The sequence below is a fragment of the Neolamprologus multifasciatus genome, chromosome 6 (genome assembly GCF_963576455.1).
Source record: "Neolamprologus multifasciatus chromosome 6, fNeoMul1.2, whole genome shotgun sequence".
Classification (NCBI taxonomy): domain Eukaryota; kingdom Metazoa; phylum Chordata; class Actinopteri; order Cichliformes; family Cichlidae; genus Neolamprologus; species Neolamprologus multifasciatus.
The window spans coordinates 26,725,628-26,748,127 of NC_140444.1; the positions used below are offsets into that span (position 1 = coordinate 26,725,628).

General features: G+C 40.6%; 1 pseudogene; it reads left to right on the forward strand.

The window, feature by feature from the left end:
- The first annotated feature begins 15,658 nt into the window (after nucleotides 1–15,658).
- Nucleotides 15,659–22,500, forward strand: part of LOC146517132 (annexin A5-like) — a 16,506-nt pseudogene continuing 9,664 nt past the window's right edge.

Genomic DNA, 22,500 nt, shown 5'->3' on the forward strand with positions numbered 1-22,500 from the left:
CCGCTCTATCACGTGACCACACTGCTCCGACGTGCTAAGGTTATGAGCTGAGTTACCCCATGTCGCAAGTTTTGTGAGGTTCTTTTTTTATATTTAATGGATCGGATTACATTTTTTATTTCTCTCCGATATCCGATCCAGTAATTTAGGTCAGTATCGGACCGATACGATACATAATATCGGATCGGTCCATCTCTATCTATTAGGCGTCCATTAATATTCCTATGTGTGATATTTTTGTAATTTACAGTAATTTTACAAACACGGCAAAGAAATCAGTCCTTGAATTTGAGTGGAAGAATCCACTTACAAATGGCTTATAAAGTGAATTGGCTCTGGATACTGGATCACCTTAAGCAAACATTTAAGGATCTGATCCCTGTATCCTGCTTGTGGATTTTCCTTCTTATCTGCACTCACCCCTGGGTAAAACAAATTAACCCACAAGATGACTAAAAATAGAGGTGTGGAGACATTTTGGTGGTACAATTTCCTACTTCACCCTTAACCTCTGACTGTGTGGTGACACTTGATTGCACCCTTGAGCTGTGATGAAGGATTTGTTGTTGGAGAGAATTAATACATCACCATGGTATGCTTTGCAGGTTGACGAGTCTACAGATGTGGACAATAAGGCAATACTACTTGTTTATGTGCGATACCTTTATCAGGAGGATGTGCATGAGGATATGTTGTGTGCACTATCGTTGACAACCAAAACCACAGCTGCAGAACTATTCAGGTCACTGGATGATTATGTATCAGGAAAACTTGAATGGTCTTTTTGTGTCGGCATATGCACAGACAGAGCTGCTGCCATGACCGGACAGCTGTCTGGTTTGACTACCTGAATGTGAATCTACACATTGTGTCATTCACAGAGAAATGCTGGCAAGCCGAAAAACGCCACCAGAACTTAACAGCGTTTTAAATGATGTTGTTGGAGTTATTAACCACATCAAAGCACACGCCCTCAACTCACGCCTGTTCGAGCAACTTTGTGAGGAGATGAACGCGGAGCACAGGCACCTTCTCTTGCACGCAGAAATAAGGTGGTTGTCCCGAGGGAGATCACTGGCCAGAGTTTTTGAATTACGAGAGCCGCTGCAGAGATTTTTCTCAGAAAAGAAGTCACCGCTGGCAGCACATTTCAGTGACAAGGAGTGGGTCGCAAAACTCGCTTACATATGCGACGTATTTGGCCTACTAAATGAACTCAATCTGTCCCTTCAGGGAAAATGACAACTGTCTTTAAGTTGGCAGATAAGGTAGCTGCATTTAAAGCCAAACTGGACTTGTGGAGACGACGCGTAAACAGAGGCATATTTGACATGTTTCAAACATTGGCTGGTGTCAGGGGTCGCGGAGTGGAGGCGAGGAAGAAGGAACCCAAACGCAGGACTCGCAGGTAGGTGAAGCCGGGTGATTTATTGTCGATGGAGTGAACACACAGAACAGAGGTAGGAAATGGCTGGCTGGCTGGACGACTGACTGAATGAATGAATGAAGGACGGACTGAATGGCTGACTGAACACAGGCGGAAACAACAACATAACATCACACTAACATCGACATCAATGACACGACAAAGAACGAGTAGAAACAGAAGACTTAAATACACAGACTGATGAGGATGATAATGAGAGACCGGTGAGTACACAGCTGAACATAATCTGGCTAATGGCACGAGACGAGCTGACACAGGAACAAACAGGAAGTGAAACAGGCAGTGGCAAAATAAACTGAACATGAACCAAACTGAAAGCACTGGGTCGATGACCCAGGAACCCTGACAGCTGGATTTTTGGAAGAGACTCTGCCTGAGCAATCATTCTCCCAGCTAGTGCACGATCACCTGTCTTTGCTTTTAAAAGAGTTCGAGTGCTACTTCCCAATCACAAAAGACCCACGAACCGACAAGGAATGGATCCGCGACCCATTTGTCAATAAACCGGGTGAATCCAGCTTGTCTTTGCAAGAAGAAGTCAACTGTTGGAAATCACAAATGACGGCGGCCTTAAAAGTATGTTCGAGACATCAGCTTTGCTGGTATTCTGGATAAAAGTCATGGCAGAATACCCCGAAAAGCCACAAAAGCACTAAAAACCCTGTTGCCGTTTCCAACATAATGTCTGTGTGAAGCAGGGTTTTCTGCAGTAACAGCGACGAAAACAAAATTGAGGAGGAGACTGAACATAAGCAACACACAGTCATTGTCCCCCATTATGCCCAGGTGGGACCGTCTCGTTGCAGAGAAACAAGCAAAGGGCTCTCACTGATTGAGCGTTATGGCGAGTTATATATTTTCTTGTACTTTTATATTTGTTTTGTAGTTGTGTATCCTATTTTGAAAGAAATGTTTACGCGTTACCATAGCCACCAGAGTATTAAGGGGGAGAGAGGAGGATGTTACTCTCAATGTTGTTGGTGCATTTCAGGAGGATGCTGCTAATAAAGTTACACAATTACACAGTGAATTTGCGTGTAATATTATATTTACAAAATACCACAGTTTTTGTCTTGGTCGTATCATTTTATTTTGTTGTATTTATCAGATAAAAAAAGTTTAAATAAAAAACCTTTTTCATATCACCATTGTCAAATTTTTGACAATTTTTGACAGTTTTTAAATTTTTACTAATTTCAAATTATTTAAATCTGCCTGTCTAATATACAAAGTTATACATGGTCTGGCGCCTCCACCAATGAGTGATTTTATTAAACAAAAGTCTAGCAGTGTTGCCGGGTCTCGACTGACTCGAGCCACTGTTAGAGGTGATTGTGAATCGACATTCAGGCGGACCACCTTTTCACAGAATGCTCTGTCATATCAGGGAGTGAGCTTCTGGAATAGTCTTCCACTGTCAGTAAGGGAAAGTACAAGTCTACCCATCTTTAAGAGTCACTTAAAAGGGCGGCTGAAGGACACACAAACATGTAATCATGTTTAATAATCATGCTTTATATTAGACGGGAAAAAGAGTTAGTGTATTACAAAAAGGGAGACAACTGTTGGGTGCAATGGGTGAACGCAATATCACGACAGTCAGGGCATGTACAATACTGGGGTTTGTGCAATATAATTGATGTGTTTCCGTTATTGTTATCTATACTGTCCTCTGTGTCCACTCTCCTTGTCATTGTTTGTTCTAGTATAATGTGATGACTGTTTTTGTCCTTGTCACATGACCTGTAAATAGTGTCTCTGTATGTTTTTACTAACTTGTGTTTAACACCAACCTGCCAGAGGGTCTGCAGATGGAAATTAGCCCAAGCCTATAATCTGGCATATTTACATTTGTTAAAATGTTCATTAATATGTATTTCTAAAAATAAATAAATAAATAAAAAATCCGTGACACCTGCCGGTCCGTGAAAATATTGTCTGACATTAAACCGGTCCGTGGCGCAAAAAAGGTTGGAGACCGCTGCTCTAACGTTCTCGAAGATGCCTGTTACCCACCAGCTGACCGCATAGCTGGACTGGGCATTGGGCATACCGGGCATTTGCCCAGTGGGCCGACGGTGATTTTTCATTTTTATGTTTGTTTTTGTAACGGTATAAACAATGAAAGGTGGTGAATTAGCCAATTGGTCATGGTCACTCTGGGCTGGACCAATTACAATACATCCGTATTGAGGTGAAAAGGAACGCGATTCGTCCCGTACTTCAGCTAGAATGAAAAAGACACAGCACTGGAGTTATTCTGTGTTTTTGCAGCACAACTGCCTGTTCTTCTCCCCATCCCTCTCCTGTTGCTACTTCAATTGTGAAACCGATCAATGATCAGCTGATCGGCTTTTCTGCCGCAAGTCCCGTCTCTCTTGTTTGTTTATCGCCCCCTTTGCGCCACAAAGAGGAAACCAGCGGATGTTGAGCTAAACAACAGCAGCACGTTTAAGCTTGATAAGCTGTTGTAAGAATTTTTTTAATATTACTTTCTACTATCAGCTGTTTGCTGGAGCCACAGTCGTAAAAGCTGCTGGTCATGATATCGGTTTGGAAACATGAAGTTGATACAAATCATACATATACACCAACAAGACAGTGTACATCACTGTCACAACAGCGTTTGTTTTAGTTCAAAGGCTTTATGGTTTTTTCTATAATACCTGGTGGTGTAGTCGGTCGATTTTTTTTGTCAGTTCAGCCTTATATATTATGTTTAACCCGAGTGAGCACCTGGTCAGCTGGTGGTTAACAGGCATCTCCGAAAACGTTAAAGCACTTTTGCAAATATGTGATGTTTTGATGAATCGAGCAGGTAGTTGAAGTTTACACAGCACCATTCTCCCATGAAAATATCTTAAAAGTTTATTTTGTGACCCAGAAAGAGTAATATTTCAAACTCCGCCACTCTGCGTTCCGGGATATTGCATTTCGTAATTTCGAGCTTATTGGAGACCAAAACAGCCAATCAGATTTTTTTTGCATGTCTGGGATTGGCTGGTTTTGTGGCACAAATATAACGGTGTAGAGAATGAGTTGAGCGCGCGGGCAGAAATGTTGAGAGCGCAAGCAACACATTGCGAGCAAGCGCAAATGCAAAAACTGAGCTAAAGGGGCTGCTATTGTGTATGTGTATGGATAATAGCAAACACTGAAATACATTTTCTGCACGCAGGAATGAATTTTGTTCACTCAAATTTAGCTTTTCTCCACTCAAAATAAATTTCTCCTGAAAATGCAACACTTGCACCTGCAAATTTTTTTTATGTACGCTCAGAATAGTGGCACAAAAATAACGCCATAAGAGTCAAAGAACTGGCTACAGGTATGATTAAAAAATTTGAAAGCACCGACTTCAACGCGCTGATGCTAAAACAATGTTTATGTGTCAATGATTTATTAGTGAGGGGCTTCTCATCAAACCGATTCTGATTTGAGGCCGTTGCAGCTTTCAAAGCGTTTTTTGTGCTCACGCATGAGATCGCTCACTTGCGTGCACGTGCATGTACGTGAACGCGTCATCACACGTGACGTCACACAGGCCAGTACTCTACTGTTTTGATCTTGCAGTACGTGACTTTGATCCAAGGGCATAAATAGGAGTTAAACAAGGCATTGTGAAAGTTCAGAGAAAACGGTTTTTCAAAGTAATTGTAGTGAAACTAAATCATTTGCAATGTCAGTGTCCAATGCTAGAACCCATATCCCCATTACATCAGAGGATATTTTACCTGCTATCAGCAGGTGTTTCGATAGTCTCTCTGGATTACAGTGGGGCATGATAGAAAATGGGGCCTGTGACTCCAATATCCAAGCAGCACTTGCTGATATTATTACTGATGTTATACAGTCAGTTAGTGCAAGCATCATAAAAACTTCACTTCTAGCAATTCAGGACAAATTGACAGATGTATCATCCTAGACATACATTAGCATTGCCGTGGGAAAAATAAGCCCTATATTGGGAGACTCTCTCTCAACCAGCATTGCTGACGCTCTTAATGTCACCCACGAGGAATGTGAGGAATCTGTGAAACTGACACCAAGGGTTGAGCAGGAGATCTCAAATAAAGTCAACTCGGGTCAGGTTCTAGTCTCAGAAAACCCTGATTCTGTCTACGTCAGCGGAACAATAACAAACATTAAAAAACTCAGATGCATGGTTTTTCATGCTTTCTCATGTATAAAGAGATATGCAGTTAAGCTCAACTGCCTGTGCATGCAGAGGGGGACTTTACTCAGCTCCTTTAGTTCAAGTGATGAGAGCCTTGAATCCAAACTCTCTGAGATGGGAACAATTAAAGAAGAACAATTATGGCTCTCATGAGATGGAGTACAGACACAAAACTAAGTAAAGATGACAAGGTCTGTCACATAGAACTGCAACCCACTGTCATGTTCCTGGGTCTGTTGACCCAGCGTTTTAGTTTATTTGGATGTTGTTTATGTTTAGGTTCATTAGATTAGCGAAGTTCATTTGGTTATTAGACTCCTTGTGTTTTCTTCCCCTGTATTTAAGTTTCCCTCACCCTTTGTTTCATGCTGCGTGTTGTTACGGATTCAAATATTGGGGATGGATACAAGAGGAAAACCAAAATAACAACACTGGTCCGGCCGGGTTGAGTCAAAGATGATTTAATGAACACACGCGTGGGAGATGGACACCATACAGCAGACAGCATCAGATCTCAAAATGGTGGAGCCTTGATCAAACTCTTATAGCCTCTAGTGGCCCCCACCTAATCATAAAAGCCTAAACATTCACATTCTTTCTCACACACAGCGCCTAAGCTACGACCTTGGCTCCCTGTTTATCTGCTCCTGCTGAGATGGGGCAGTATGCTCTGTTCTCTTCTAACCAGACAAATAAGGCGATGACTTTCTGCAAACAGTATTTCTTATAACTCAGCAGTATAATGCATCATAAAACAATATCATTCATTCACAATAAATCAACCGTCTAATGTAATGCAAATCAGTTTACCAAATGTAATAGTTATCACCTTCTTCTAATTCAGGAGAATAATGCAAACTAAAACTACATAATAATTCACAATCTTTAATTAGGGGTCTAACATGGCATAAAATAATATTATAATCCGACAGTGTCTTATGTTATCAAGTTTGTATTATCATGTCTGTCTCATGTTTCCTGTTTTATTTTGAAGGATCGTGTGTTCTTTGTTCATTGTATTTAGTTTCACTTCCCTTGTCCTGTCATTAGGCTGATGTAAGTCAGCTGTTCCTCCATGTGTTCCCACTTCCCCTAATCACCTCCTGTGTATTTAAGTCCTCTGTTTTCAATGCGTCATTGTCAGGTCGTGTGTTGTCCTTTGTGTCATGTTTCCAGGTTCTGTGCTCTAGGTATTTTTGTGTCCATGTTAGGGTTCATGTTTTGGGTTTCTATGTTATCTTAGCTCTCCCAGTTTAGGTTATTGTTTAGCGTCTCCTCTGCCTTTTGTTTTGTAATGTTTTCACCAGCCTTAATAAACAACTCGCTTTCTGTTAACAAGTTTTTGTTTCATGGTGTCCGCATTTTGGGTCCTTTTCATAATACATACAGTCTGCCTCTGCCAGACTGTGACACCCATCAAGGGAAAAGAGAGTGATAAATCTGCAGAAGCTGAGGAGAAAGCTCAAAGTGTCCATCTTCCCAGTCCTCCAGGTGAAATCAGTGCAGCTAATGTTGATGACACAATGCTCAACAATCTGCATTATTTACATGTTAAAGATGATGCGGAAAAAGTTCCAGCTGACATTGTTGACTCTGGATACTGTAGCTCCAGTGAAAACTAAGGTCTCTAATCAGAAGTACCTGACCCCGTGGTATAATTCTCAAACACGTACCCTAAAGCAGATGACTCGTAATCTGGAGAGGAAATGGCGTGTCACAAATTTAGAGGATCATCATTTAGCCTGGAGAAATAGTTTGTTGCTTTATAAGAAAGCCCTCCGCAAAGCCAGAACAGCTTACTACTCATCACTGATTGAAGAAAATAAGAACAACCCCAGGTTTCTCTTCAGCACTGTAGCCAGGCTGACAAAAAGTCAGAGCTCTGTTGAGCCAACCATCCCTTTAACGTTAACTAGTGATGACTTCATGAACTTCTTCACACATAAAATTTTTATCATTAGAGAAAAAATTACCAATAATCATCCCACAGATGTAATATTATCTACAGCTACTCTTAGTTCCATTGATGCTAAGTTAGACTCTTTTTTTCCAATCGATCTTTCTGAGTTAACTTCAATAATTACTTCCTCCAAACCATCAACGTGTCTTTTAGACCCCATTCCTACAAAACTGCTCAAAGAAGTCCTGCCATTGATTAATTCTTCGATCTTATATATGATCAACCTATCTCTAATAATCGGCTATGTACCACAGGCCTTCAAGGTGGCTGCAGTTAAACCTTTACTCAAAAAGCCATCTCTAGACCCAGCAGTCTTAGCTAATTATAGGCCAATCTCCAACCTTCCTTTCATATCAAAAATCCTTGAAAGAGTAGTTGTCAAACAGCTAACAGATCATCTGCAGAGGAATGGTTTATTTGAAGAGTTTCAGTCAGGTTTCAGAGTTCATCACAGCACAGAAACAGCTTTATTGAAGGTTACAAATGATCTTCTTATGGCCTCTGACAGTGGACTCATCTCTGTGCTTGTCCTTCTTGACCTTAGTGCAGCATTCGATACTGTTGACCATAATATTCTATTAGAGCGATTAGAACATGCTGTAGGTATTACAGGTATTGCACTGCAGTGGTTTGTATCATATCTATCTAATAGACTCCAATTTGTGCATGTAAATGGAGAGTCCTCTTCACACACTGAGGTTAATTATGGAGTTCCACAGGGTTCGGTGCTAGGACCAATTCTGTTTACATTATACATGCTTCCCCTAGGCAGCATCATTAGAAGACATAGCATACATTTTCACTGCTATGCAGATGACACCCAGCTCTATCTGTCCATGAAGCCAGATAACACACACCAATTAGTTAAACTGCAGGAATGTCTTAAAGACATAAAGACTTGGATGGCCACTAACTTTCTGCTTCTTAACTCAGATAAAACTGAGGTCATTGTACTCGGCGCTGAAAAGCTTAGAAATATGGTATCTAACCAGATTCTTACTCTGGATGGCATTACCTTGGCCTCCAGTAACACTGTGAGGAACCTTGGAGTCATTTTTGACCAGGATATGTCCTTCAACGCACATATTAAACAAATATGTAAGACTGCGTTCTTCCATTTGCGCAACATCTCTAAAATTAGAAATATCCTGTCTCAGAGTGACGCTGAAAAACTAGTTCATGCATTTATTACTTCCAGGCTAGACTACTGCAATTCATTATTATCAGGATGTCCAAAAAACTCACTGAAAAGCCTTCAGTTAATCCAAAATGCTGCAGCAAGAGTACTGACAGGGACTAGAAGGAGAGAGCATATTTCTCCTGTTTTGGCTTCCCTTCATTGGCTTCCTGTTAAATCCAGAATTGAATTCAAAATCCTGCTCCTCACATACAAGGTCTTAAATAATCAGGCCCCATCTTATCTTAATGACCTTGTAGTACCATATCACCCTATTAGAGCACTTCGCTCCCGCTCTGCAGGCCTACTTGTTGTTCCTAGAGTATTTAAAAGTAGAATGGGAGGGAGAGCCTTCAGTTTTCAGGCCCCTCTTCTGTGGAACCAGCTTCCAGTTTGGATTCAGGAGACAGACACTATCTCTACTTTTAAGATTAGGCTTAAAACCTTCCTTTTTGCTAAAGCATATAGTTAGGGCTGGACCAGGTGACCCTGAATCCTCCCTTAGTTATGCTGCAATAGATGTAGGCTGCCGGGGGATTCCCATGATGCATTGAGTTTTTCCTTTCCAGTCACCTTTCTCACTCACTATGTATTAACAGACCTCTCTGTATTGAATCGTATCTGTTATTAATCTCTGTCTCTCTTCCACAGCATGTCTTTATCCTGTCTTCCTTCTCTCACCCCAACCGGTCGCAGCAGATGGCCGCCCCTCCCTGAGCCTGGTTCTGCCGGAGGTTTCTTCCTGTTAAAAGGGAGTTTTTCCTTCCCACTGTCGCCAAAGTGCTTGCTCATAGGGGGTCATATGATTGTTGGGCTTTTCTCTGTATCTATGAAGCGCCTTGAGGCGACATTTGTTGTGATTTGGCGCTATATAAATAAAATTGAATTGAAATTGAATTGAAATTGAATTGTAAATGTGATAATTGCTAACATTCAGTATCCTGATGCCGAAGATAATACATTAAGTGAGAAGTGTAGCTCACCCAAACCTGCTTTTAATGTGAACATAATTATCGAAATGGTGAAAGACTTTTTTGCATCATGGGCCCTAATTACAAAAGCAGATGAAGCAAAACAACACTTCTCCTGGCTTGCCAAAAAGGAATTTGAAAAAATGAACAGTGAGCTGAAAGATCAGATGAAGAAAAGCAAAAGGTTTTTCATCTTTCAAAGAGAACTGGCAAACTCCCAAACTTCACTTAAATCCCTCAGGTTCAATCCCAGAAGTTCCCAGAAAATCACCAACCTTAGAAACCACAGTTAAAAATTCTTCTCCACTCAAATTTAGAACAGTCATGCCAGTTATGAATAAACTGTTTAGTAAGTTAACCCACGCAGAAAACCTTGATCTGACAAGTAAGGAAATCAAGATGTTTTCAAGGGAGCTGACAGATAAAGCGTAAAACCTTGTCCAGTCAACATATCCAGCCCCCACAATGCAAATGGGTAAAGATCTCTCAGAATCCGAGATCTCTAAGACTTCACAGCGCGACTGTAAGGTACCCTCGTCTTCTGATATGCTCGATCTGCTCATAGAAGATTCAGTAGAAAGGTTCTTACAAAAAATGCTTTTCTGGTTGGAGAATGAAACTTTAGCGCAAACTATTACAAATGACAACATTTCTGGTGCCGTGGAAGATGTAGTAAGAGCGCTGACCCCATTAGAGGAAGAAGATATGACTGGATCAGATGCCAGTGAAACAAGCGACAGACTGTCTACATCACAGCCAAGTCCGGTTACTGATCTCACAAATCAAGCAGTCTTCTATGTGAGTGCAGTAGAACTGGACCTAGTTTCAAAAACAGGCAATAAGCAGGCATCTCTCACATTCAACCCACAGAGGGTCAAAGTCAGCCGCCAACCTCTGAAAACCTAGAGGAAGAACTGTCAGAAACGTTAGTGTCACCAGATGCTAAGGAAATTGCCAAAGATTTTAGTCATATTCTATTAATGATAATCTACAGAAAAACCCACAGGAATACCAAAAAGCTTCTAGATCTAAAAGAAATAGAAACCGCTATCAATTATCTGACCGAGTTGGTCCATTCTGAAGTGAGATGTCCTAAATCCCTGAAAATTCTTAAAAATAAAATGTATAAAATAACAAAGGCCACTGCTAAAGGCCTTATCAAGGAGTTTGGATCTCCAGACCATTTCTTCTCTGTACTGATATCAGAAGATTCCTCTTTTGACAACACTATTCTGAAGTGCCTAACAATTAATCTTGGTGTCTCCAAGAAAGCCAAATATGGCATGTTTTTTTTCAGCATTGTTAAAAGCTTAAAAGAAGCCGTTCAGCTATATTTTATTTAAAAACTATTTAATTAGACTTAGAAAATTCTTCTGTCACGGGGAGCAGTCTGAACTATTATTATTTCATGTGTTTGTCTTTTGCACTGCTACTGTTCTGTGTCCACATTTATATGTAGGCAGGTGTGTGTGTGTATACAGTATGTGTGCAGCTGTGTTCTGTTGGCCAAGTTACAGGCACCTTCAGGCCTGGTGGGTGTGGCTCTGCTGAAGGACTGGCTACACCTGAAGTCCTTGCCAAACATCTGCTGCTGATCAGGGCTCGTCGGGGAAGCTATTTAGGAGAGTGATGGCGCTCCCACCGACGCGGGATCATTCAGTTTAACTCCAAGTCACTGCGTGTCAGTATATGGTAGTGTGGCAAACTCCAAAATGCATTTCTAGCATTAACTGAACTTCCAGAACAGAGCTATCTAGATCACTTAAATTACACAATTGAAAGCATATGTGTATTGTACGTGCTTTTAACTATCGATTTGAATCAAGATTTTGATGATAAGTCTCCTGCAGATGGCTTCAACTTCTTCCAGACAGATGACTTCGCCTGATTTTCTTACCACTTGAATAATCAGGTTTTTCTTTCATGTGTATTAGAATTCCTAGATCACTCCTACTTGGGTTAGTGGTGGTTGATTTTGAATATGCGTTTCTTTGTCAAGCCTCGCAAAATTTCAAAATCTCTGGTAGCCCTTCGGGCAGGCATTCTTCAGTTTTTGGTAGCCTGAAATAAATTTTAGTAGCCCGAATAAAAAAGAAAGCTATTTTTTAATGTTTTGTTTCCTTTACAATATTATACATTAAAGTATAATATTGTAACGGAAACAAAAATTAATCAAAAAAATTGTTAAAATACAAATCACAACAACTGTATAAAAATTACAACCATCAACTCAAATACTTGGTTCAAATTGAACAGAAATTTCTATGAACTTGTAAGAACTGTGTAGAACATGAATCAGTCTGTGTCAGATCCTGAATCTGAAATTTCCACTGAAATCACGGGTAAGAGGCAAGTGAAACCAAGATCTAGGCCATTTGCTTTTTGAAGTTTGCAAAGACTGCTAAATTTTGCCAATGGTAGTTCACTCTTTGCAATATAGCACGCTGTTCTAAACAGCTTTTTCAGGAGTTCTTGTTGTGCTTGGTTTATTTTTAGTATGTTTTTTTGCAATTGCTGTTTGTTCTGGGAAAGATACTGCAGACTGGGCAATAATGCATTTCTGATGGGGTCTTTCTTAAAATTACTGGTCCCAGTAACAAAGGCGCTTGTCGACTCAGAAATCAAATGAAACTCACAACACACCTGGCAGAACATCATGTTATTTAGCTCGTCATATTCCAGCCACAGAAATTCTTTTGTCCATGAAACCAAAAATCCTGCGCTTTCTTTTTTCCTCATAGTCTGATTTGTCATAACTTTTCCGTTTTGTGGTAAGCTTTTCTTTGGCTGCCCCTTCTTCACCCTGATCTGTCTTATTTGGCAGAGCAGAACTAAAATACCAGCGTAAATCCTGCTGCTTTAACACAAGCACTTACAGAACGGTCAGCGATTCTTTGCGCACTCAACCTCTCACATGTCTAAGCTTGCAGCGAGAGATTTCACTTGTCGCGTTTGAATAGTAAGCCAATGAGTGATAAGACAATGTCAGAGGAATTGGTGTGCAATTAATCGTCACTCACCAATCAGTACTGCTGCTCTCTACACACCGTTCGCGCGATCGCAAAATGAAAGTGAAAGCAAAAAGCAAGCGCAAATTCAAACGCGATTTCAATATGTGACATATTGACAGTGGCTCATCGATGCCAATGACATAATTACTCAGCTACATTGGCGAAAGAATGCAAAAGCATAGACATATATTTTCCTTCCTACGATAGCCCGACGGGCAGGGTTGAGTTAGATTTTGGTAGCCCGACTGGAAAAATCGCTAGCCCCGGGACGTCGGGCTAGCGATTTTGCGAGCCCTGTTTGTGCTCTTTATTAGTTTAGCTGCCTGTTCTACTAAAGTTACAGCTATTATGTTGTCGATGAGTGGTAGATTTAATTCCATCATTAGCAGAACTGTGTCTGCACTATTTCACTTTTTTAACAGAGATTTGAAAAAAATCTCATGGAGCTCACGCGCCCTTTCGAGGGTTTTGTTTAAGGGGATTTCATCAAATTGATCCTTGATTTCAACCCAGATTTTGTTGGCAAGCCTCTCAGAGATGGCTTCAACTCCTTCCCGACAGATATCTTTGCCTGATTTTATTATCACCTGCTTAACTTGGTCTTCCATGCATAAATGCAGCAACAATTTGTAATCGTGTCTTTTTTCCTTGTTGTATTTTATGTTAGTTGCCATTGTTTTTGAATATGTGTTTCTTTGCTTTGTTAAAGATAGCTTTGAAAATCGTTTGGTGATATAAAGTGAGGGGATATATTTATCCCTTCGGTTGCGACGTAATGTCCTTTGATGTGTAAATCCGTTGATTCCCTCTGATAACCACTTTGATTACATTCTCACAACATGTGACAGTTTAAACGCTATGTATCAGAGTTGAGAGCCGGCTCTTTCGGCTCCGAACCGGCTTTTCAGGCTGTTTTGTTGCTTTAATTAATTTATTATTAACAATAATATAAAATTAAGCACAAAAGGAATTACTAATGTAAAAAAAAAAGTGTTTTTATTTATATATAAATATATGCGGTGGCCCCTAGAGACAAAGCATGCACAAACTCCAAAACGCATTTCTAGCATTAACTGAACTTTCTTAACAGAGCTACCTAGATCACTTAAATTACACAATTGAAAGCATATGTGTATTGTTTGTGTATTTATACACAAGCACTCATATATATTAATATAATTAAAAAAGAAATGTTCATTTACCTGTTACTACCACACACCAAATCCGGTCGTTGGTACTTCCTGGCTTGTGTAGCCACGAGGTAACAGTTTTTACGTGTTTTGGGGTATGTACGTGCTTCGGAGAATGAAGCATCGCTGAATATGTTTCCAAACCAACTTCATTCTAAGCCAAAGACTAGAAAATATGGTGAAGCATATCTTCCCTTTGGATTCACCTGCACAAGTGCCAAGGTAGGTCTCCCCTGCAGCATTGGTTTTCCCTGGGTCAGGAGCAGCGCTGGGCTCTCCAAATCATGGACAAACAGTATCCCACATTCTTGATTTTTAGTTCAAACACTTGTTGTAATGACTAACTACTCCTGACATTTTGGAGTTGTTAGCTCTTTATACAGTAAAGTTACAGCGGGATACAAATAATATCAGGCTGATCCTGCCACGATTTGTTCCCCCTGTCTAAATCATGGACAAACAGTATCCCACAGTTGTTTATGTTTTTAAACCCATTTTGCACAGAGAGGCATTTTTTGAAAATGCATTGATAGGAATGTTGAATATTATTAATAAAAACAACTACATGTAAAATAATTACACCATGACGCCTCTGCCTTTGTAAATGGAGGGACAGTAACTGCGAGTATTTTGTCTCTATCTGCCATTCTGCAATTCATCTCATGTAAACAATAACGTGGCGAAAGCGTGACGTGAAAAAGGCACATACCTTTGACGTTGTGTGACGAACTCTGTATTTCTCATCCACATGTAAATGCAAAAAAGGAGTTTTTAAAAAATCTCTGTTTTCGGTGATTTGAAACGCCGTTTCTGTGTGGACGAAACAGCTGCGTTTTCAAAAATACTCGTGTAGGTGTGGATGTAGCATAAAAGAGTTAGTAGTTTATTTTATTACTACCTGTAATTTATTGCAGATTACTTGTATTTGTTTAAACTGAAATGCTGGTGAAATGGCTGGATTGGAATTAGTCATAACTGGTTCAGCCTGGGCCTGCTGAGCAGAGGAAGAAGGATGAATATCAGACTCTAATGATTCAGAGCGAGCTTCTGCAGAATCTGATGGTGATGTTCTGACTTGGATTTCTGACTGCAGAAGTCTAAACTGATGTTGAAGGGCTTTAAATCGCTGCTCTTGTCGTGCATTTAACTCACTCTGTTTTGCATCCCGGACGTCCTGTTGTCCCATGTGAGCATGTAGCATATTGACTAGATCAGACAAAGTAGGCTCCTTTTCCACCCTCTCCACAACTTCAGCGACTTCCGAGGCTCCATTTTCCTCCTCTTCGCAGGTTTGCTGAGCAGATCCCTTTTTCTTTTCATTCTTGCCACCACGATGCATTCTTCTTCCTCATGGGGAAAAACAGAAGAAAGAAAAAAAAAGAAAAATGACCTGTGTCCAATACTGGATGATCCCACTGCTGCCACCAATTGTCAGGGACCAAGCAGTAAAGCATAAAGGACACAGGTGTTTTAATTCAAAAAGGGGGTTTTATTGACCCAAAAATATGAAAATATATTTAACAAAGCCAAAACTTAAACAGGCAGACCAATAAAAGAGGTCAACTCAATAGACTAAACTCAAGATAATAATTAACAAAACCTCAAACAAACATAAGATAAACTGACCTGCTGAAATGACACATGGGGGAAAACAAGATGGCTGCCATATAACCAACTAATACAAAACAATTAAACAAACATGAAACATCCCCCAGGCCATGAAGCATGTGGTGCAATCCAATTAGGCTGTCAGTGGTACTTCAGGTCTACCAGCCCTTTGCCACACCTTTTGCCAGACAGGAAGAGAAGCCAACTCCCAGGTAACATGTCTGGCATGCCATCACACTTTGAAATATGTCCCTCACCCTTAGTTGAACATTATTTTCTTGTAATTCAGACTTCCATATTGCACTTCCGCGCTTGTACTTATCACACGCCAACACTACATGCTCAAATGTCTCCTCTTGTCCACAGAAGTCACAATTCCCTGTGTCATGTTTGCCCATATTTTTAAGTGTGCTATTCAAGCCTGTGTGACCAAATCTTACCCTCGAGATTATATCCTCGTCTCTTCTACTTCTAATGCTCCTTCTACACTGCCTTACTGTTTTCGGCATGCTATAATAATACCTGCCTTTCCCGTCTCTGTCCCATTGTGCTTGCCACTTCTCCTTTAACTTTCCCTTGATTATACTTTTCACCTCACTTTTACTGTATTTTATGGTCAAACCTACATGACTTCTTCTTGCTGCACCTTTTGCAAACTTATCAGCCTGTTCATTACCATGTCCGAAGACATATTACCCATACTCACTAAATGGTAAATGGTAAATGGACTGGTTCTTATATAGCGCTTTTCTACTCTTCTGAGCACTCAAAGCGCTTTACACAACTTGTGCATTCACCCATTCACACCCATTCGCACAAGCACATTTCTCTAGGTGCTTTCTAGATAACATTCACACACATTCATACTCCGATGGTGCATCGGAGAGCAATTTGGGGCACTGCTAGAGTCCGAGCAAACCAAATACCTCTCTATTGGTGCGTCCTCCACCCAGGTCAAAGCCATTAAAATTGCTACAAGCTTCCCAGTATAAACTGCCAAATCATCTGTAATTTGTTCACTCGCCACAAAACTTATGTCTGGGAGAACAAATGCAACACCCACTCTGTTATCCAACAGTTTTGACGCATCAGTAAATATCGTCACATAACCTAATTACTTTCCCACTATATGGTCTTGTGCCTGGCTTTTAGTCCCCCCCCCCCAAACACACACCCTTACGTAGCAAATAGAAGTCAGGAATTATTTGGTCATATAACCAAGGTGGCAACACTGACAAGGCTACTGGTGGGCAAAGTTCTGTGCTACTAAATCCCATCTCGTTGACTTCTTTCCCTATAGTCCACCCGAAACTTCTCCATTGTCCAATCCCTTTTTCTTGTTCTTGGCAAGGCTTAAGTACACTCTGCGCTATTTGACTTTCACTATGTCCCTTCAAATTTGCTCAGTAAGTCAACACAATTTGACGCCTCCTGAGTTCTAATGGTTGTTCCCCCATTTCCACTTGCAAAGCAGCCACTGGAGTAGTCTTAACAGCCCCACAACACAACCTCAGAGCTTGATATTAAACTCTGTCCAGGCCATTTAGCAAAGTTTTAGCTGCTGAACCATAAACCAGACACCCATAATCCAGCACGGACCTTATGAGACCTACATATAGAGCTCTCAATGCTGTCCTATCTGCATCCCAGTCATTACCTTTCAAACACCGTAAAATATTCAGAACCTTTTTACATTTCTCAGTTATTTTCCCAATGTTTCCATGTAAGTCATTCATCAAACCAAATACCTAAATATTTAAAGCAATCAACCTTTTCTATGTCATTCCCATATAGCTTGAGACTCAACTGGCAATTTATTCTTTTATGTGTGAAAATAATATCCATTTTGTTTTTGAAACAGAAAACCTAAACCCCCATTCCAGAGCCCAACCCTCCACCTTTTGTAATTCTCGCTGCATTTTAGCCATGGTGAACTGTAACTTTCTTCCTCTCTTCCAAATAACTCCATCATCAGCAAACAATGAAACCCCCATTGAGTGATCTATATTACCAAACACCTCATTAATCATTATGGAAAACAATACCGGACTAACTATACTGCCTTGTGGAGTGCCATTCTGTACATCATATCCTGTACTGAACTCCTTTCCTATTCGCACAAAAATCTTCCTTCCAGTTAAAAAACTCTCAATCCAGTTATACATCCTCCCTTTAATACCAATCTGACGCAACCTGATCAGGAGTCCTTCTTTCCACATCATATCGTACGCCTTCTCGACATCTAAAAACGTGGCTACTACACTCTCCCTATTCACTTGGGCACGCCTTATTTCATGCTCTAGACGCACAGCCGGATCTATCGTGCTTCTCCCTTTTCTAAACCCACTTTGGTAATACTTGATCTTACTATTAGTTTTCAAAAAGTAAATTAATCTTTCATTCACCATCTTTTCCATTATTTTCCCCAAATGGGATGTCAAAGCTATTGGTCTATAACTTTCCACCAAGGCTGGATCCTTTCCTGGCTTACATATGGGAACAATAATAGCCTCTTTCCACTGGTCAGGTAGCCTACCTTCTTCCCATACTTTGTTGAACAATTTAACCAGTATACTCTTACTAGGGTCGCTCAAGTTTTTAATCATACAATAACTAATCTGATCTCTACCTGGAGTTGTATTGCTTACTTTCATTAATGCATTATTCAACTCTGCTACTGAAAACATGATATTTATCAGACCTTTGTGTTCCTCCGTATCTTGTAACTCTCTCCAACGGTGTCGATCTCCCCAAAGTATCACAATACTTCCTCCAATATTCCCTCTTAGCTGATTTAACTACCCTTCTTACTTCTGCCTGTTTCCTTTTGTAGCATATCAGATTTTGCACACACAGTGCTCTTTTCAGCGTTTTAAATGCTTTGTTCCTGGCTTTAATCACGGTTGTACACTCTCGCGTCCACCATGACACTACCTTTGTCCTTCTACTGCCACCTTTCTTTGGGATGGATGCTGTTGCTGCCTCAATCACAACCTGACTAATAGTAGAATTTAACTGATCAATGGGCTGTCCAAAATCAACGTCTTTCAATTTCCTTTCGCTTAATGTCTTAAACAAACACCAGCTTGCTTCCTCAAACCTCCATTTCCTCTGTCTTCTCGTGTCGCATCAGTGTCTGCACAAATATCAATAACTACTGGATAATGATCACTACCAATTGTACTTTCTTTAACCTCTTTCCATGTGCTCCTACCTGCCAAACATTGTGAAACTATTGTAACGTCAGGACACGACTCCGTACCTCTTACCAAATCCACCCTTGTGCCAGAGCCATTATTTAAAACCACCAAATCCTTCTCCTCAACTACACCTTCTCCCACTGTGTGCATTAAAATCCCCACACCAAACTATTTTCCCTCTCCAATCCCTTAAAAGTAGTTCCAGTTCTCTCCTCTCCAACTTTTTGCATGGATTATTAAAAAATAATTACTTTGATATTTCCTGCCCTAGACCACACTTCTACAACTATCACCTCTAACTCTACTGTAGTGTCTAGCTGACTATACGTAACCCCACTCCTAACAAACATTGCACACCCTCCTCCATTTTTACCCACCCTGTCCTTGCGAATGCTTGTGTACCCTTGAATAACAAAATCTAGACGTGGTTTAAGCCATGTTTCTTGTACACATATAATATCTGGCTTTGAATTTAATGCACAAATAAAGCCCTTCAGTTCTTGCCCATTCGCAATTTGCCTCCTAGCGTTCCATTGAAGAATAAGCATTAAGTTACAACATGTGGGTCTGATGTACCTTCTCCATGACTAAGATCTGAGTGTATTTTTTCCCAAGACAAATCCCTCATATCGAAAAACTTTGCTGCTGCTTTTACTATTATCTTGATCTTTTCTGTCTTCGTTTTGGCTTGTTCTGAGCAATTAATGACATACGCCAAGAACAAGACAAGTTTATCCATTTGGACTTCAGGGAGATTCCTGCCTTTCTCCTCCATCCCTCTCCCATCACCTATTCCTTTCTCCTCATCAGGTCTTCTGCCCTTGTTTGTTACTCTCTTCAAAGCTTCTGCATAAGATATCCTCTCCTCTGTTCGAATTTGTTGAACTTCTGCTGCCTGCTTCCTTACTGTGCAACCACCATACACTGCTGCAAGTGGTCCCCCACAGTTGCAACACGTCACCTGACTACTGGCACATTCACCATACGCATGTTCTCCTCTGCATCTTCCACACCGCACTCTTCCTTTACACACACTAGCTATGTGACCAAACCTCTGACATTTATAGAACCTGAGTGGAGGAGGCACATAAGCATGGACACTAAAACTCATGTACCCCAACATAACTCTCTCTGGCAAGTTATTTCCTTGGAATTCAAGCAGTACTGACGGACTATCCACTTTTTCCCAATTTCTAACAGCTTGCAATCTTCAGTGACTTCCCCTCCTTTGATCAATTTCCTCAACTCCTCCAGATTTTCCCCAACGGGAATACCTGAAATCACTCCTCTACATCCTCTCCTCTCACCAACCACCTTCCTGTCCATAATCTCCTTCTTACAAAGTGTTTGCAACTTAAGCGCTTTATTCTTTTGTTCTGCATTTTTACATTTAACAAACAAACACTCGTCTCGGAGCACCTTAGCTAGCTCGACATCACCGATCGCTTTCTTCAATCCAGTTGTAAGAGCAATTGGACTCACTCCCGCTATTTCATTCCCAGGTTTGAATTTCAATAGCACTTTAAATTCCTCCATCAATACTTTCTTTCTTTGATCATGCCTAGCATCTTCCTCTTCAAGTGCCCGCTTCCCTGTTGGCGTGGATTTCAACTTGTCTTTCCTAACCCCTACCTTTCTACTATGTCCAACTTTATGCCAATCAACATCCATGTCCTCATCATCAGAAAACCCTCCACTACTACTTGCCATTCCGACCCAGTCACAATCCAGATTATGTCAATCCACCCGAAAGTTCCTGAAAGCTCCCGAAAGCTCCCGAAAGCTCCTGTCCGTGACTTGTTGCGGGTACCCCCTCCAGCCAATCTGTTCTCATAAAGTATAACCAAACTTTTGAGCGTTTGTGCCACTTAGGCGCCGTGTTTCCTGCCGGGTAAATGACGCTACGCAACGTGGTGACGTCATTCAAGGCGACTGGACTCGATAGGGGAATCGTTTGCAAAAATGGCAAACAATTCCAAATAATTGAAACAGTGGGAACCGGTTCTCAACAAGAACCAGTTTTCGATTCCCATCCCCACTTATAATGAAGCACATTCAAAATGCTAAGAAGTAAAAGACACCTGTTTTTGATTCTGGGAGGAGACACAAATCCCTTTGGGGTCATGTGAGGAAGGGCATTGAGTGTTATAGTTTGTTTTCTTCATATGATCACGACCTGGAGGAAGATATATCTGGTGACACTTCAGGTCACTTCAGGAGACTTCTGGTTATTCTTCTTCAGGTAAATATAATCCTCTCCTCTCTTTAATTAAAATGTTCTTTCCCTTCTCAGGCAAACAGGCAGACAGGGATCCAGGCGGAAAGCAAAGAGAGTGACGCTCAGGTAGCCTTTTTAAAATATTTGATTCCTCATCATCAGTGGCTTCTTTGTTTTTAGTCTCAGGGCATGACCATCACATGCGTTTGGTCAGGTGTTCAGTTAGACTGTAAAGCCGGGTTGACGCTCTCTTCTGGACAACATGAGCAAAACTTCCCTTAAAATGTTGTTCAGAACAGGGCGTCATGTTGTCATGTTTTTGCTTAAAGAAAGTTCCTGTGGTGTCTTCTGGTGTTTTTACTGCCAAATCTGATCATAGATAGCTTAGTGAAATGTATCTAGATGTGATTTCTGTTGCAAATCTATTCTATCGTGAAGCTCAGAGAGATTTGGATCTGACAGCAACATGCTGGGTCTAGTACAAAGACTCTGGACCTCCGGATCTGAGGTATTCAGGCTCAGTAGTCCACAAAAATGTACATTCTGGAGCTCTAAGACTTCCATAATCCTAATCATTGTTGTAGCTCATCACATTCCCTCGATGGCTTCATGTACTATTATCTATTGAAACCACCACTAAATCATTTATTCCTCATCACAGAGGAACCATTTCGAAATTCTATGATGCTATTCTGTCTTTTAGTAACCACTCTAATGTTAAGCTTAAGTGTACATGGGAAGGAGAACTAGGAATTCGAATACACGAGGAGTCTTGGGAACAGGCTATAGCGAGGGTACGATCTTCTACCTCCTGTGCTCGTCTTGGACTTATTCAATTTAAGATCATACACAGGATGCATTTCTCTAAGTCTAGACTTTCTGAATTGTATCCAGAAGTGGAAAATAAATGTGATAAATGCCATGGTTCTCCTTGTCACCTTAGCCACATGTTTTTTCTGTGTCCTGAGCTACAAAGTTTCTGGACAGGGTATTTTGCTATTATGTCGACTGTTCTTGGGGTAACTATTCATCCTTGTCCTCTGATTGCTGTATTTGGGATTCCTGTCCGCTCACTTACACTTGATTCCACACAAAAGGATATTATAGCCTTCACATCCCTATTAGCGAGACGTCTAATATTGTTGCATTGGAAGTCTGTTAAGTATCCTACTATTTCCCGGTGGCTTAAAGATGTCATGTTTTTTTTTTTAACTTGAAAAAGTTAAATATACGTGGAGAGGTTGCACAGCCAAATTTTTTCACAAGTGGCAACCCTTTATCTCTTATTTTGCTAGTCTAGAGGTATTGCCTGTTTAAATGTACTTCTGTTACTGTTATATTCCTCTAATATATTTGATGGTTGTGTTGATCTGTGTGGGACTGGGGGGGGGGGGGGGGGGGGGGGGGGTCTTTGTTTTAGAATGTGTTGGGGTTTTTTTCATATATGTATATATATATATATATATATACACACACATACATATATATATGTATATATATATATATATATATATATATATATACACACACATACATATATA